Below are 16,819 nucleotides of genomic sequence, written 5' to 3'. Positions count from 1 at the left end.
TTGATGAATTTGAATTTTTTCCTATTGTCACGGATATTAGCATCGCTAAGTTATACCATCACTAAGGCGATGCTAAGGCCACGATAAGCAGTATTTATGTCAATAATCAAATCATGTATACACATATGTATATAAGGCAGCCGAAAGATGTCACACACAGATGCATTTACTTATACGCCTATGTATGTGCGAGAGACTGTAAACTACAAACATTCACATCAATAATTCAATCATTATGTATCTACATAAACGAATAAATAATTGCGTCTACACATATGTACGTATACGAGCAGCGGAGCGGCAATGCACAAATACATGCATATTTCTTATCTGAGTTGTCACAAGAGAGAGCAATAATTTGTGCACGTAGTTGTGGCTGGCGATTTTGTAGCCGAAACTAACTAGTAAATTCTGGAAATCCAAGAGCCTAGAAGTATGCAGCGTAAACTATAAAAGCGGGGCAGGCGAGTAAGAAGTAGTTCAGTTCATTGTAAACTTTACCAAGTAGCGCAACTAACAGCTGATCGCTCAAAATTTGCACACACACACAAACATCACTAATGGCCATATTACGGAAGTCTTAGGGAAATTGAAGTTAAATTTTTAAACAGACATAAAATGTTATAATTTTGGAATATATAGCATCTAGGACACCTTAGTTGCAGTAATTGAGAGAAAACGTTTGCTTATACTCAAATATTTAATTATTTTTTCTAAATTTATCTTTAATATTGATGCAATGATTGATCCATTGCAACTCTGGCCTTCCTACTGTTCTTCATTCCACTCCATTCGAATGCCTATTTTCACGGCCTGCGAGTGCCTTCCACTCTATTCGCAACATAACCTCGAATTAAGCTGCCAAACAATATAGTAAACAATGGTTCAGTTTGAGTTGAGCTATCAATCAGTTTGATTAAGCACGCGATCTGGCGGCCAATAGTAGAGTTTCATTTGAGTTATCAATCCGTTTGGTTATTAAGCCAGCGAGTAGCAAAGTATAAGTGTTATTGTGAAGTACTTTAATAAAGGCCATTTTTCCATTATTCAATATTGGAGTTATTTATTCAACAGTTTAGCGATACGAACTTAGCAGAGGGTTGCAAATAAAAGGATTTGCAGTAAATTCGTTACAATTGGTGTCAGAAGAGGAATTTTTGAATAAATTCCAGAGGACAACAAGGACATGGCAAAATTCAGTGAATTGAAGATCCAGCAAATGAAGAAGGAGTTGGAGAGCCGTGGATTGAATACAACCGGCATTAAACTCGAACTTCAGGCACGACTACGAGGGGCAATGGAATTAGAAGGAATTGACGTGGAAGAGTATGACTTTCATCTTGATGGCGAGGAAACAACAAAATGGAAGAGACAGTTACGCAGACAGTTACGAGCACAGACTTGAACATGATTTTGGCTGTAATATCTGCTCAAACATCGACAGTGGCTTCTCAACTGGAATCGCAAAAGACAGATATAACATCTCAACTGGCATCTCAACTGGAAGAACAAAAGATAAGTATGGCATCTCAACTAGAATCCCAGGAGAACCGTATAACATCCAAGGTGGAATCCCAAGAGACACGAATAACATCAAAGATCGAAACACAAGAAACGCGTTTTTCAGAAATGTCGACACAGATTACATCAAAGATGGAAACACAACTGAAAGAACAAGAGGCACGCATAACAGTACAACTCGAAGCGCAGGAGGCGCGTATATCATCAAAACTCGAAGCGCGTATGGACGAGAAAATAACGCAGTTTGAGGAAAAAATCGAAGCCGAGGTGGATGCTTTGAGAGGTCGTATACAGGAATTGCAACTTAATCGGCCGGCTGTTTCAGCGGGTAATACGAAGGTAAAAACTCCATCTTTTGACGGCTCTGTTCCTTTCCAGGTCTTCAAGCTACAGTTTGAGAAGACCGCAGCAGTGAACAACTGGAATGCGGAAGATAAAGTTGCTGCACTGTTCGTGGCATTGAAGGGGCCAGCAGCGGAAATCCTACAGACGATTCCCGAAGGAGAGCGGAACAATTATGAAGCATTGATGGCTGCTGTAGAACGACGTTATGGAAGCGAGCATAGAAAACAGATATTCCAAATTGAGTTGCAAAACCGCTACCAAAAAGCAAATGAGACATTGCAGGAGTTTGCTTCAGATGTTGAAAGGTTGGCTCATCTCGCAAATGCGGACGCACCCGTGGAATACACCGAGATGGTAAAAATCCAGAGTTTTATAAATGGCATACGAGACGTGGAAACGAAGCGAGCTACATACGCAAACCCAAAACTGACATTTGCTGAAACGGTATCACATGCATTGACTCAGGAAACGGCCTCACTATTGAGTAAACCAGCATACAAAGCTCATCGTGTGGAAGTGGAAAGACCAGATTGGGTAGACACAATTTTGGAAGCACTGAAGGGATCACAACAGAAAAATGCCGGAGTGATTAAATGTTTCAAGTGCGACAACCCAGGTCATATTGCACGACATTGCAGCACCGGTTTCAATAGCTCCAACAATGTGAGTGGCCGTAAACGCAGAGCTGAAGGAGATGAGCAAATCTCCAAGTCCACTCAATCGTTAAACTAAAGCGAGTCAGCCGCAAGGGGCGACAGCTGGCTCCCTCAATTGAATGCCCCATAATCTCTATCTCACAAATTGGAAGAAGGTCAAACAATCTTACTGTCGGAGGACATGTGGATGGAAAGGAACGTTTACTGACTGTAGATACGGGTGCATCTCATTCCATCATTCGAGCGGATTTAGTCAACAAGAAGATAAGACCATTGCATGGAGCAAGATTGCGTACGGCCACTGGAGAAGACAGCACGATTCTAGGAGAAGTATCATGTGAAGTCGCAATTGGGAACGTCACGGTAGTACACAATTTTATAGTGGCAGAGATTGTTGATGAAATCATAATTGGAGTGGACTTCTTAATCGACCAGGGCATCAAGATTGACATGCAAAGCAAGACGATGCGATATAAGAACATGGATGTACCACTTAATTTCGGCTACGAGAGAGGCTACAGCAGTAAACGAGTGCTGGTGGAAGAGAGTCAGCGAATACCACCAAAATCCGAAGCAGTCATCTGGGCAAAGGTTGATGGAGATTGTGGGACAAACAAATTGTGGGTTGTCGAAACAGCAAACAAATCAACACTGAACATACTTGTAGGAAAAACCCTGGCTATGACAAAACAAGATGGACGTATTCCGGTAAGAGTACTCAATGAGTTCAAGTCACCACTCAAACTGACTAAAGGAGCTATTTTGGGAAGATGCCAAGAGGCTGAAGTAGTTATTAACTGTGAACAGCTCCAGGAACACGTTTCAGCTAGTAATACTAATCTTTTAAATGACATCACGGCATGGACGCAGGGGCTAGAGGAAGCATATCAGAGTAAGGCAAAACAACTGCTCCTAAGGTACGCGAACATATTTGACCAGGATGGTTCTAAACCAGGCCGCACCAACGTTGTGAAACATCAAATTGACACTGGAGATGCGAGGCCGATCCGTCAAGCTCCACGTAGCGTTCCACTGGCGAAGCGGGAAGTTGTGAGTCAAATTATACAAGAAATGAGCGACAGCGGCGTCATCGAACCATCAGCTAGTCCCTGGAGCTTACCGGTAGTACTTGTAAAGAAGAAGGATGGAAAAATGAGGTTTTGCGTGGACTACCGGAAGTTGAATGACGTTACGAAAAAGGATAGCTACCCATTGCCAAGAATTGACGACACTCTGGACTCGCTCTCTGGTATGAAATGGTTTTCCACACTGGACTTGAAAAGGGGCTACTGGCAAGTGGAGGTGAAGGAGGAAGACAAAGAGAAAACAGCCTTCAGCGTCGGAGATGATCTTTGGCAATTTACAGTAATGCCCTTTGGACTATGTAATGCACCAGCTACTTTCGAGAGACTCATGGATCAGGTATTGAAAGGACTACATTGGAAAACATGCTTGGTGTACCTGGACGACATCATCGTATTGGGCAAGAATTTCGATGAACATCTTAAGAACTTGGAGGAAGTTTTCCAAAGAATAGCTGGCGCTGGTCTGAAGCTAAGTCCCAAAAAGTGTGCGCTGTTTAAAAAGGAAGTAAATTATTTGGGTCACAAGGTAACGACTGAGGGCATCTGCACTGCGAACGAAAAGATAGAGGCTGTAAAGGATTGGCCAAGACCACAGAACCTACATGAATTAAGAAGTTTCCTTGGGCTGTGCACATATTACCGCCGATTTGTACAAAATTTTTCCAGCGTAGCCCATAGCCTCCATGAGCTTACAAGAAAAAATAAAGCTTTTGAATGTAAGAAGGAGCAAGAAGTGGCTTTCCAAACATTGAAGGAGCGTTTGTGCACTGCCCCAATGTTAGCATATCCGATTCCAGGAGCAACATTTATTCTAGATACAGATGCGAGTGGATATGCTATAGTAGGCGTTTTATCACAACTGGTCGATGGACAGGAGAAGGTAGTTGCATATTACAGCCGTTCGATTGGAAAACCAGAGAGGAACTACTGCGTTACGCGGAGAGAGCTGTTGGCATTGGTAGAGTGCATTAAACATTTTCACAAATACCTCTACGGCCAGCGATTCCGTGTCAGGACAGATCACGCAGCTTTAAAATGGCTACTGCAGTTCCGTAATCCGGAAGGACAATTGGCACGGTGGATCGAGCGACTACAAAGCTATGAATTTTCCATTGAGCATCGAAAAGGTAGTACCCATGGAAATGCCGATGCAATGTCACGAAGACTATGTAGTTTGGAATGCAAGCACTGTTCAAAAGCCGAGGCTAAAGAAGACATTATAGATGTCCGGCTAATGACTATAACATGTACAGATGAATGGGACAAGGAAGAGCTAAGAAAGTGCCAGCTAGAAGATGCAGATCTGTCACGTGTTATGCAAGGGCTCGAACGAAATGAAAGACCAAACAGAGAAGAGATGTCAGCAGAGAGTCCCATTGCGAAGTCATATTGGGCACAGTGGAACAGTTTAGAATTGATATCCGGTTGCCTTCATCGAGTATGGGAGAGTGAGGATGGTAAATACAAGAATAAACTGATAGTTGTTCCCAGAAAGAGGATTCCTGATGTGCTCAGCGAGCTGCATAATGGTCCAAGCGGAGGTCATCTTGGAATCACGAAGACGCTCGAGAAGATTAAACAGAGATTCTATTGGGTTGGTTGTCGTCAGTCGGTCACTGAGTGGATTGCGAACTGCGAGGTTTGCAGCAGAGCGAAAGGGCCCAGAACACGATGTCATGGCCAGATGAAGCAATATAACTCAGGTTCGCCATTTGAAAGGATCGCCATGGATGTCGCAGGTCCATTTCCTACTAGCAACCGCGGAAACAAATACGTACTGGTGGTTATGGATTATTTCAGCAAACGGCCAGAGGTATACCCAATCCCAAATCAAGAAGCGGAAACTGCTACCGTTTGTGTTTATAAACAATTGGGTTGCAAGGTATGGTGTACCAATGGAGTTACATTCTGACCAAGGCAGGAATTTCGAATCAGCTGTGTTCCAGGAAATGTGTAAGTCATTGGGCATTCGAAAAACACGGACAACTGCATTGCATCCTCAATCCGATGGTATGGTAGAACGATTCAATAGAACATTGGAGGAGCACTTAAGGAAAGTAGTAGACAAGTACCATAAAGAATGGGATACCCGCATACCATTATTCTTGATGGCTTACCGATCAGCAGTGTATGAGACAACGGGCCAAACCCCTGCAAAAGTAATTTTTGGCAATGTGTTTGGGATAGATGCCAATGCGGAGAGAAATGTCAGGAAATCCACTAGTGATTTGGAAGAAGAGCTAAGAGAAATACATGATCTGATAAGGCAACGAACAAAGATTATGAGTGACAAGATGAAAGCCAGATATGATAAAGCAATTAATTCAGAAGGTTTTCAGGAAGGAGATTTGGTGCTGTTATACAACCCGCAACGAAAAAAAGGTTTGTCCCCGAAATTTCAGTGTAATTGGGAAGGCCCATACAAAGTTGTAAAACGGATCAACGATGTAGTGTACCGCATACAAACCATCGGTAAACCACGAACCAAAATGAAAGTGGTCCATTTGGAAAGGCTGGCAACGTTTAGATCGAGAGATTTGTCTGACCGGGACGATCAGACTTAGGTGGAGGGCAGTGTCACGGATATTAGCATCGCTAAGTTATACCATCACTAAGGCGATGCTAAGGCCACGATAAGCAGTATTTATATCAATAATCAAATCATGTATTCACATATATAAGGCAGCCGAAAGATGTCACACACAAATGCATTTACTTATACGCCTATGCATGCGCGAGGGACTGTAAACTACAAACGTAGTTGTGGCTGGCGATTTTGTAGCCGAAACTTACTAGTAAATTCTGGAAATCGAAGAGCCTAGAAGTATGCAGCGTAAACTATAAAAGCGGGGCAGGCGAGTGAGAAGTAGTTCAGTTTGAGTTGAGCTATCAATCAGTTTGATTAAGCGCGCGATCTGGCGGCCAAAAGTAGAGTTTCATTTGAGTTATCAATCAGTTTGGTTATTAAGCCAGCGAGTAGCAAAGTATAAGTGTTATTGTGAAGTACTTTAATAAAGGCCATTTTTCCATTATTCAATATTGGAGTTATTTATTCAACAGTTTAGCGATACGAACTTAGCAGAGGGTTGCAAATAAAAGGATTTGCAGCAAATTCGTTACACTATTTTACTTCCTTTATATTAGGTCGGTTGAATCTTTGTCCGCCTTTCATACAAATCTTGCAATCGTTAGGTGGCGCACGGATCGAAATATTTAGATACAAATTTGGAAATTTGGTGTTTTGAGATCGATTTTAAAGTAACTTCTCATTGAGCTAAAAAAATGAAACCTCAGAGACAGGTTAAGACATCATGACAAAGGAACAAAAGGAGAAAAAAATTCTGTTAGGTGGCGCACAGATCGAAAAAATTAGATAATAATTTAGAAAATTTGAAACCGGGTTTTAAGTAACTTCTCGGTGAGCTAGAGGCTAAAAATTCAGAGCTTAATTGAGAGGTCGATGACAGCAGATACACAATACAAAAAGATTTGCTAGGGGGCGCACGGGATGAGATACTTAGAAAAATCAAACTGAACGGAGGGAATTTTGGGATTGATTTTGAGCTACAAGGGTAAAACTTAACAGATAGGTTAAGACACCGATAAAATGTAAGAAAAGCAGAAAAAAATTCGTTAGATGGCGCACGGATCGAAATATTTAGATAAGAGTTTAGAAACTTGGAGTTTTGAGATCGAGTTTCAAGTAACTTTTAATTTTTTTATATTTTTAATTTTCATAACTATTTTTGCAATTTCTGTGATAAAATTTAAAAATCAAGGTTAGCCAGAATATGTCTTTATATAAGGAGAAATTTTTCGCTGATTTTTGTCCATTTATATAAAGGAAGTGCTTAACATTTTTTTATTTTATTTTTATTTTGTTATAATTCCACCTAGGAAAAGAAATATAATTGATACAACGCTTTTTTTGCAAAGATATAGCTTATTTTATTCCTCTTTGAAAATCTTACTTTATTACTTAATTACTAAATAATAATTTTTTGTGTTTTCCAAAATGTTATATGTATTAAAAGTGGGCGTGGTTATATCCGATTTCGCACATTTCCAATACCAATCTATTCTGGGTCAAGATAAGCTCGTGTACCAAAGTTGGTGAAGATATCTCAATATTTACTCAAGTTATCGTGTTAACGGACAGACGGATGGACAGACAGACATGGCTCAATCAAATTTTTTTTCGATACTGATTATTTTGATATATGGAAGTCTATATCTATCTCGATTACTTTATACTTGCACAACCAACCGTTATGTTACCTAAGTTAATACACTCTTTGCGCATTATTATAACACGTGTGGCTAAAAATTTTGTATATTGAAGTGCAAATTACAATACATGTACAAAAGTGTAAGTACACTGGAATTTTTGTTTGTATTTGAAAAAATAAAAAGTAAAGTTTTAAATATTTAATATACTTCGGTTCCGTGATTTATGAATCAATTTTCATTTCAAATTTTTTTCAGTGCCATAATATTTTTGAATAATATTTAGTTGTCAAATTGTTAGTGTAAATTTGTTTTTCATACCTAAGTGCGTGAGCTTCATATGGAAATGCTTTAAAAAAACTTTCTTTACACTTTCATAAGAAACTCAAGCACTTTCAAATGAATCGCAATTATATGTAAGGGTATATGGGAGCGCGGAAAAAATATTTTTTTATATTTGTAGTGTAAATTTGTATCTGTGCCTATGTTTCAGGGCAAAACAAAAACAAAAGTGCTACAAGTATATAGGGGTTGAGCAGCTCTGATCATAACCCATTTGTGTGCTTTTATATATATTTTAAGGATACATTTAAAGAGAAACGTTATGAACACTAACTTTTTTAAAAGATTTTATGGTTTTTAAAAAGTTTTTCTAAACTGGGTCGGCAGTGGTTTTGCAAGCACTCCGAGTGCATTTCTCCCATGAAAAGCCTCCCAGTGAAAATTCATTTGCCTTGCAGATGCCGTTCGACATCGGCATAAAATATGTAGGTCTCGCCCCCTCAATTCGTAAGGAAATAGCACGACGCAAATTGGAAGGTTCTAAATCTCCGCGGAAGTAAATCGCGTCAAGTATTTTTTATGGCACTAAACGTTTTGTGGGTAGATAAACTAAATAGAACTAAATAGAAGGGGATCAGAACTTTTTTTTTTCGTTTTTTAATCTTTTGTACTTTGCACCAAAATATCTCTTTTGGTAGTGTTGTTACGTACCATATATATCTTGGAAATTTTGTTAAGATTAAAACTGAAAGCCCTTTTTTAAAGTAGACATGGTCCTTATCCGCTTTTGATCGGATCTATATATAATACCAAAGAACATATATCCGCTCAATTGATATCAACGGCTTTTGATTTACGGCTTAAAAAAATTGAATTTTATTCTGCTTAATGTGAGCGCAGCCATGTCCATTTTTCAAAATTGTAATAAATCTATATATATAAAAATAAGTGCACATTTTGGGTGTTACTTTATAACTTGAGACCGGCTCCACCAAATTCACCCAAATTTCTACGATACATTTGGCCTATCATGTAGATGGTTTCTGTAAAGTTTGATTGAATTTGGTCGAGCGGTTCATGAGATATATCACACCAACCTACGGCTACGTTTCATACCAATAGATGGTGCTTATTTGCATATTTGCGTTATTTCATGAAATTGAATAGGTGGTGCTTATTTCCATTTTGCATTATTCAATGGAATTGACGTTTCTAGAATTATAATTTGACTTTCGGCATTTCTCAAGTGAAAACCAAACGAAAAAAAAGTCATTTTTTTTTTTTTTTTCATAACAACTGTGAAAAAAATAATTGAACTGGATTTAAGTAAATTCGGTATGTACTGTGAGTAATGTCCCCCTGAATTTATTAAGTGTGATCGCCAAAGAAAAAACATTGTAATAGAATTGCGTTGCTTTTTTTCAGAAACAACCATGAATACAGTTGAAATAATCTTGGAAATTGCTGACCGACTACATTCTGATGAAGATGGCATACATTTCGCATCGGCAAATTCATTTTTGGCTAGGATTTTGGCAACAAGAATTCAAGAGTATCGAGTTCATCACATTTTTTACGACGAAGATCGTCGCTGAACGCGATGCATTATTTCGGTCAATATTTTGAATTTCTCGAAATCAAAACCCGATATTCCGCAAATTTCAACTGGTAATTTTCAAATGGTCGTTTCTCTACTGAAAATTGACAATATCTCTTCATTACACAACTGTCCCAACAAACAACGGTTCGGCGCAACGTTTTCAATCTTCTTTCATGACGAGAAATCGAATATACAGAATCGCTGACTGTTGCCATTCAACTTGCTAATTTACGACTACCAACTCTGATAGCCATAAGATTTACATATACAATGTTTCTTCGAAATACGGATCAAGTCAACATTAGAAACATTCGCCCACCTGTTTTCGAATCAATATCGCTACAACTATTTGGTAACCTAACTCATGGATCCTTCGAGTTCAACGAATATATTCACCAGCCTCCCGAAAATTGTTGTTCCTACACACTAACTTTTTTACTCTGATGCCTTAAGAATAAAAAAAAATTAAAAAAAAAAGTAATGAAGAAATGTATTTATGATGTGTTGTACTGATTCATCTGCATCTGATCGAGGTTTCTTAGACAAGAGTATGAACAATGAACATGGCTGCCATTTTGGCAATAGGGATTTTTCAGATACAATGGAAAGAGATACACCACAACACAACATATCTGTCACATTGTCCTTTCGGTATATATGACATTAGGTCTTGAACACGTGTGTTCAATATTTATGTAGTTTTCGATTCATAATTGAGTATTTCTTCATTTTCCAATTGAATTCATATTAATATTTATAATACATTGGGAATTCCTTCTGTAAGTATGTCGTATCGTTGAACAAAAACATAGTAGAAAATTGTGGCAATGATGTATCATATTTTTCTCTTTAAATTTATTTTTTCAAATGTTCTTTCTTCGTTCATTTTACAGAATACATTAGGTGATTTCAACTGTATCTAATCGTGCGCATGTGTTTTATTGTGTTTTTCATTAAATTTTTTGCACGGTTTGTAATTTCGTTTTATCTTTTGGACATATACGTGTGGGTGTATTTCGACCGCGCATTTTTTGTTTGCACATGTGCTTTTCTTAAATTAAATTTCTTGCGTTGAACATGGAGTTTTAGTGAATTTTTTTCCTTTCTCTTGAAGAAAATGCCTCGAGCCTGACGTCAAAATATTCGGTCGACGTACGCGTAGTGCTAACAGAATGTTACTTCAAAGAAGAGCGCAAAGTTTTGATGACCTGTCACAACAAAATGAAATACGACGTGAACGATATGCACGAAATAGATCTGCAGAACCACAGCGTCAAAGAAATCCAGCACGATCAACAAAAATACGACGTCGTGTTCTAGAAAATATGTATCGTGCTGCTTTTAATTACGATCCACAAATTGATTACAGTATGTATGGATATATTGGATTAATGAGTGCGATATGTCCACATTGTGAAACAGCTAAGTTTCTGGGTGAAACGGCTGGCATGTGTTGTGCTAATGGCAAAGTGAAATTGCCGGCATTTGAAACTCCAACTGATCCATTGCACCCATTGATTTTTGGATGATCACCAATGTCGAAGCATTTTATGAATCATATACAAGAAAAGAATTCATCATTTCAAATGACTTTTTTGGTGCACAAAAATTGTAAGAGACAATTTTATGCCGATATTTAAGGTGATTACTTCATGTGGAAATCTAATTGTTCTGTAGATCTAAGTAACAGTTTCTACAATGTTTTTAAGGATTCTGATCCAACATCAAATTACATTGCATACATATTACAGATTCAAGGTCAGATTTATCATCGAGCGGGGCACTGTTACCATTTCCTGACGCTAACCATCCGTTTTTGCAAATATATTTTATCGGAGATGAAAATCGTGGATTAGATGAACGTTAAACAATTGGCTCACATACAAAACGAGCGATTATTTGCGATCTCCAAAGATTTTTTCATCAGAACAATGAATGGGTGAAATTGTTCAAAACCGCTCTCGATCGTATGCGATCTGATAATCACAAAATCATAATCAGAGCGGATAAAACGCTTTTTGGTGAGCATGCCAGAAGATTTAATGTACCGACGATTGATGAAGTGGCAATTGTAATTGTTGGCGATCAGTTTCAATCCCGCGATATTGTACTTCACCGTAGAAATGAACAATTACAGCGTGTTTCGAAGCTTCATCGCAGTTACCATGCATTACAATATCCAATTCTACATTGGAAAGGTGATGATGGTTATCACATTAATATACCAATGATAGATCCAAGAACCGGTAAATAATATACTAATTATATTAATCAGATATTAAATAAAAACTAAAATTTAAAATCGAATGAACATATTTTTTACAGGTCGAGATGTTCAAAAGAAAGTTAGTGCGATGAAAATTATTCTTATCGATTGATGAAACGTGCACAAGAACAAAATTACATTCTGAGATGTGGTAAACTTTTTCACCAATACATTGTAGACATGTATGCAAAAACTGAAACTGAACGTCTCAATTTCATCCGATTCAATCAAGCCAAATTGCTATCTGAAGAGTACATACATTTGCAAGATGCAATAGCGAATGATGCAAATGTGAATGATATCGGACGTCTGACAATATTACAAGCTTCTTATATTGGTAGTCCACGCCACATTCACGAATATGCACAAGATGTTATGTCATATGTTCGAAAATACGGCCGACCAGATCTTTTCATCACTTTGACGTGTAATCCGATGTGGAACAATATAAAAAATAATTTGTTCGACGGTCAGTCACCAACAGATCGACACGATGTTACAACACGTGTATTCCGGCAAAAATTGAAGGCACTGATTGATTTAATTGTGTAATTAAGTTTTTTTGGAAAGGTACAATGTCGATGTCATATCAGCCGAAATACCAGAATAAACCATCGATCCAGAATTATTTGAAGTGGTAACAAAAAACATGATTCGCCATCCATGCGGTGAAATAAATATGAATTCACCATGTATGATCGATGGAAAATGTTCAAAGCGGTATCCGAGAGCATTAATTTCCGATACCATAACAGGCAATGACGGATATCCATTGTATCGACGTCGATCATTTGAAAATAATGGTAAAACAACGATAATAAGAGTGCGCAATCAAGACATCGAAGTTGACAATCGTTGGGTCGTGCCATATTCACCGATACTCTCAAAAGTTTTTCAGGCTCACATAAATGTTGAGTACTGTAACTCAGTAAAGTCTATCAAATACATTTGTAAATATGTGAATAAAGGAAGTGATATGGCTGTTTTTAGAGTAGATGGTGAAAATAGAAATGTTGAAATCACTCAATATCAAATGGGGCGATACATAAGCTGTAATGAAGCACTTTGGCGTATCTTTTCGTTTCCTTTGCACGAAAGACATCCAGTTGTTGTCCATTTGGCAGTTCATCTGGAGAATGGTCAACGAGTTTATTTCACTACTGAGAATGTACAGCAGGGAGCAGTACAACCACCAGCAACTATTTTAACTGCTTTTTTTCAATTGTGTGAAATCGACACATTTGCCAGAAATTTGATATATGTTGATATACCGCAATATTACACCTGGAATGCATCATCGAAAAAATTTCAACGGCGTAAACAAGGAACACCAGTTGATGGTCATCCAGGTATTTTCCAAACAGATGCTTTGGGCAGGATGTATACAGTACATCCCAACAATGATTAATGTTTCTATTTGCGAATGTTGTTGGTAAACGTTCGAGGACCAAAATCATTTCAGGATTTAAGAACAGTTCTTGGCCATTTTTGTCAGACATATCGCGAAGCATGTCAGCTCTTGCATTTGTTAGAAGATGACACTCATTGGGACGCAACACTTCATGATGCATCGATTTCATCTCATCCACAGCAAATATGACTGCTATTTCCGATTATAATATCAACATGCATGCCATCGAATCCAATTGAATTGTGGAATAAATATAAAGATTACATGACTGAAGATATTTTAATTCGGATGCGTCGTAGAGCAATGGATCCTGATTTGCTAATTACATTGGAAATGTACAATGAAGATATGTGTCTTGCGATTGCCAATAAAGCATTGGGGCAGTTAGCTTTGATTTCACCAAATCGTCCAATGCATGATTTATTTGATCGAGAGTTGCAGGGTGAACAACAATTCGATTGTGACGATTTACGTACATTTGTTTAATCCAACATCATCAAATTGAACAATCAACAAAAGGATATAAATGACAAAATCATACAAGCTGTTTCTGATAACACTGGTGGATTATATTTTTTGGATGCACCTGACGGCACAGGAAAAACATTTGTGATTTCATTGATTTTAGCAACTATTCGATCACAACAGAAAATTGCTTTGGCCCTCGCTTCTTTTGGAATTGCTGCAACTTTATTGGATGGAGGACGAACAGCTCATTCAGCTTTAAAATTGCCATTGAATATACAGGTGGTTGAAACTCCAACCTGTAACATATCCATATTCAGCGATGTCAAAAGTTTTGCAACAAGCAGCGGTCATTCTATGGGATGAGTGTACAATGACAAACAAAAAATCATTGGAAGCATTAAATCGTACGATGCAAGATTTACGTGGAAACCGAAGGCTTTTTGGTGGTGCTTTAATTTTATTGTCAGGTGACTTTCGACAAACATTGCCCGTTATTCCACGATCAACACCGGCAGATGAGATCAATGCATGTTTGAAGTCTTCCCTTTTGTGGCGATACGTGAAAAAATCAACATTACACATAAACATGCGTGTTCAGTTGCACAATGATCAGTCTGCAGAGCAGTTCTCGAAGCAATTTTTAGAGATCGGAGATGGCAAAATTCCAATCGACAAAACAAATGGTTTGATTACATTGCCAAACAATTTTTGTACAATTATCCAATCAAAAGAAGAATTAATTGAACGAGTGTTTCCAAATATTGTTCAAAATTACATGAATCACGATTGGTTGAGAGAACGCGCAATACTGGCACCAAAAAATGTACATGTCAATGAAATCAATCATCACATTCTGAAAAAATTGCCAGGTGTGGTGACAACATACAAGTCAGTGGATAGCGCAATGAATCAAGATGACGCAGTGAATTATCCAGTTGAATTATTGAATTCATTGGAATCGACGGGTATGCCATCGCATTGTTTAAATTTGAAGGTCGGCTCATCAGTTATTTTATTACGGAATTTAAATGCACCAAAATTGTGTAATGGTACAAGACTGGATGTAAAAAAGTTGATGACGAATTTAATTGAAGCAACAATACTGGCGGCCACCGTGGTGTGATGGTAGCGTGCTCCGCCTACCACACCGTATGCCCGGGGTTCGCACCCCGGGCAAAGCAACATCAAAATTTTAGAAATAAAGTTTTTAAATTAGAAGAAAATTTTTCTAGGCGGGGTCGCCCTTCGGCAATGTTTGGCAAGCGCTCCGGGTGTATTTCTGCCATGAAAAGCTCTCAGTGAAAACTCATCTGCCTTGCAGATGCCGTTCGAAGTCGGCATAAAACATGTAGGTCCCGTCCGGCCAATTTGTAGGGAAAATCAAGAGGAGACGACCTCTCTTCGGAGGTTATCGCGCCTTACATTTATTTATTTTTAACAATACTGACCGGCAAAGCGAAAGGTGAAATTGTGCTTATACCGCGAATCCCACTGATACCAACAGACATGCCATTTGAATTCAAGCGTTTGCAATTTCCAGTGCGCATGTAATTTGCTATGCCAGTCAACAAGGCGCAAGGACAAACTCTTCGAGTATGCGGATTAAATTTGGAGGAACCGTGCTTTTCGCACGGACAGCTATACATTGCCTGTTCCAGAGTAGGCATTCCAAATTGTTTGTTTATTAATATCCCAGATGGAAAAATGAAAAATTTAGTGTATCCAAATGTTTTGGATTAAGAATTGAAATAAAGATTAAACAAATTCTATGATATTTTATTCTTTTTCCAATATTTCTATTGGTGTAGCGAAGCACACCGGGGTCCCGCTAGTTTATTTATGTAATTATTTATTTATTCTTGCAGTATTTAAGTTTTCGTTTTTGTTTTTTATTTTTTTACTACTGGACTATAACATAATTATACTTCGATTTACCTATTTATTTAATTATTTATTGCATGTCTTATTGACTTTACTATATAGCTCGAATTAGATTCCCAGGGGTAAGCTTAGTTTTCCTGTGATATAGTTAGGCATTAAGATATATAAAACATTTACAAGTTGACTGGACAAGACCATAACACCTTGTGTATGATGAAAGTATACGCCCAATTTACGGTCGAAGGATGAATCCACACGTTGGGCGGCACAACCAGGAAAGGATGCGTTAGACTTTTTTTCGTACTCGCTCCATGGTGCAGGCACCATCGGCGGATGCGAGCGTGTAGCGACAGCCTTATCACCATACAAGGTGGCAGCACGCTGACATACTAAATAAAACTTCTATGTACTTTGTTTTTGTAAATTGATGTACTAATGTCAAAATCGTACTGCTGAGGAAGTTGATGTATCAAATCATATTAAAAGAGTACAAATCAGCTGTCACCGTGCTGCCACCTTGTATAGTTCCGCCATGGCAACATTAGTCTGAACCGCGATTGCAGAAAAATTGTGTACGCTGTTAATTTAACAGTTTTTGGTTTCCCCGCAAAACTTATACGGCTGTGCAATATGACATTGGGCAACACCATCAGCTCAGTCAGAATTGGGAAGGACCTCTCCGAGCCGTTCGAAACTAAACGATGTTTCAGACAGGGTGACCCCCATCGTGCGATTTCTTTAATTTGATCCTGGAGAAAATTATACTAGCTGCAGAACTTAACTGCACTGGAACAATATTCTATAAAAGCGTGCAATTACTGGCATATGCTGATGACATTTATATCATCGGCCTAAACACCCGCGCTGTTAGTTCTGCTTACTCCAAGCTGGAAAAAGAAGCGGTAAAGATGGGTTTGATGGTGAATGAGGACAAAACGGAGTACCTGCGCGGACGGAGTATATGCGCCGTGGCAACCACGCTCTGTTGGCAGCCATAATTTCGAAATAGTAAAAGGCTTCGTTTATTTGGGAACCAGCATCAACACTAGCAACAACAGCAGCACTGAAATCCAGCGA

General features: G+C 38.4%; 2 protein-coding genes across 3 annotated transcripts in view; one reads left to right on the top strand and one right to left on the bottom strand.

The window, feature by feature from the left end:
- LOC137236681 (adenosylhomocysteinase-like) overlaps positions 1-16,819 on the top strand; it is a 505,973-nt gene that overhangs the window by 216,005 nt on the left and 273,149 nt on the right. Inside the window, exon 5 of one of the 2 annotated variants that reach the window (XM_067759582.1) lies at positions 9,542-9,672. The exons of the other annotated variant lie outside the window; for it this stretch is intronic. The gene's annotated coding sequence lies outside the window, so the exon portion shown is untranslated. Of the gene's footprint in view, positions 1-9,541; positions 9,673-16,819 lie in introns of those variants that run through there. 2 annotated transcript variants of the gene reach the window in all.
- LOC137236677 (putative fatty acyl-CoA reductase CG5065) overlaps positions 1-16,819 on the bottom strand; it is a 176,938-nt gene that overhangs the window by 112,196 nt on the left and 47,923 nt on the right. The gene's annotated exons all lie outside the window — the stretch shown is intronic.

This window comes from Eurosta solidaginis, chromosome 1 (genome assembly GCF_040869045.1).
Source record: "Eurosta solidaginis isolate ZX-2024a chromosome 1, ASM4086904v1, whole genome shotgun sequence".
Classification (NCBI taxonomy): Eukaryota; Metazoa; Arthropoda; class Insecta; order Diptera; family Tephritidae; genus Eurosta; species Eurosta solidaginis.
Note: the sequence above shows the minus strand (reverse complement) of the source record. Positions and strands in the feature narration are given on the sequence as shown.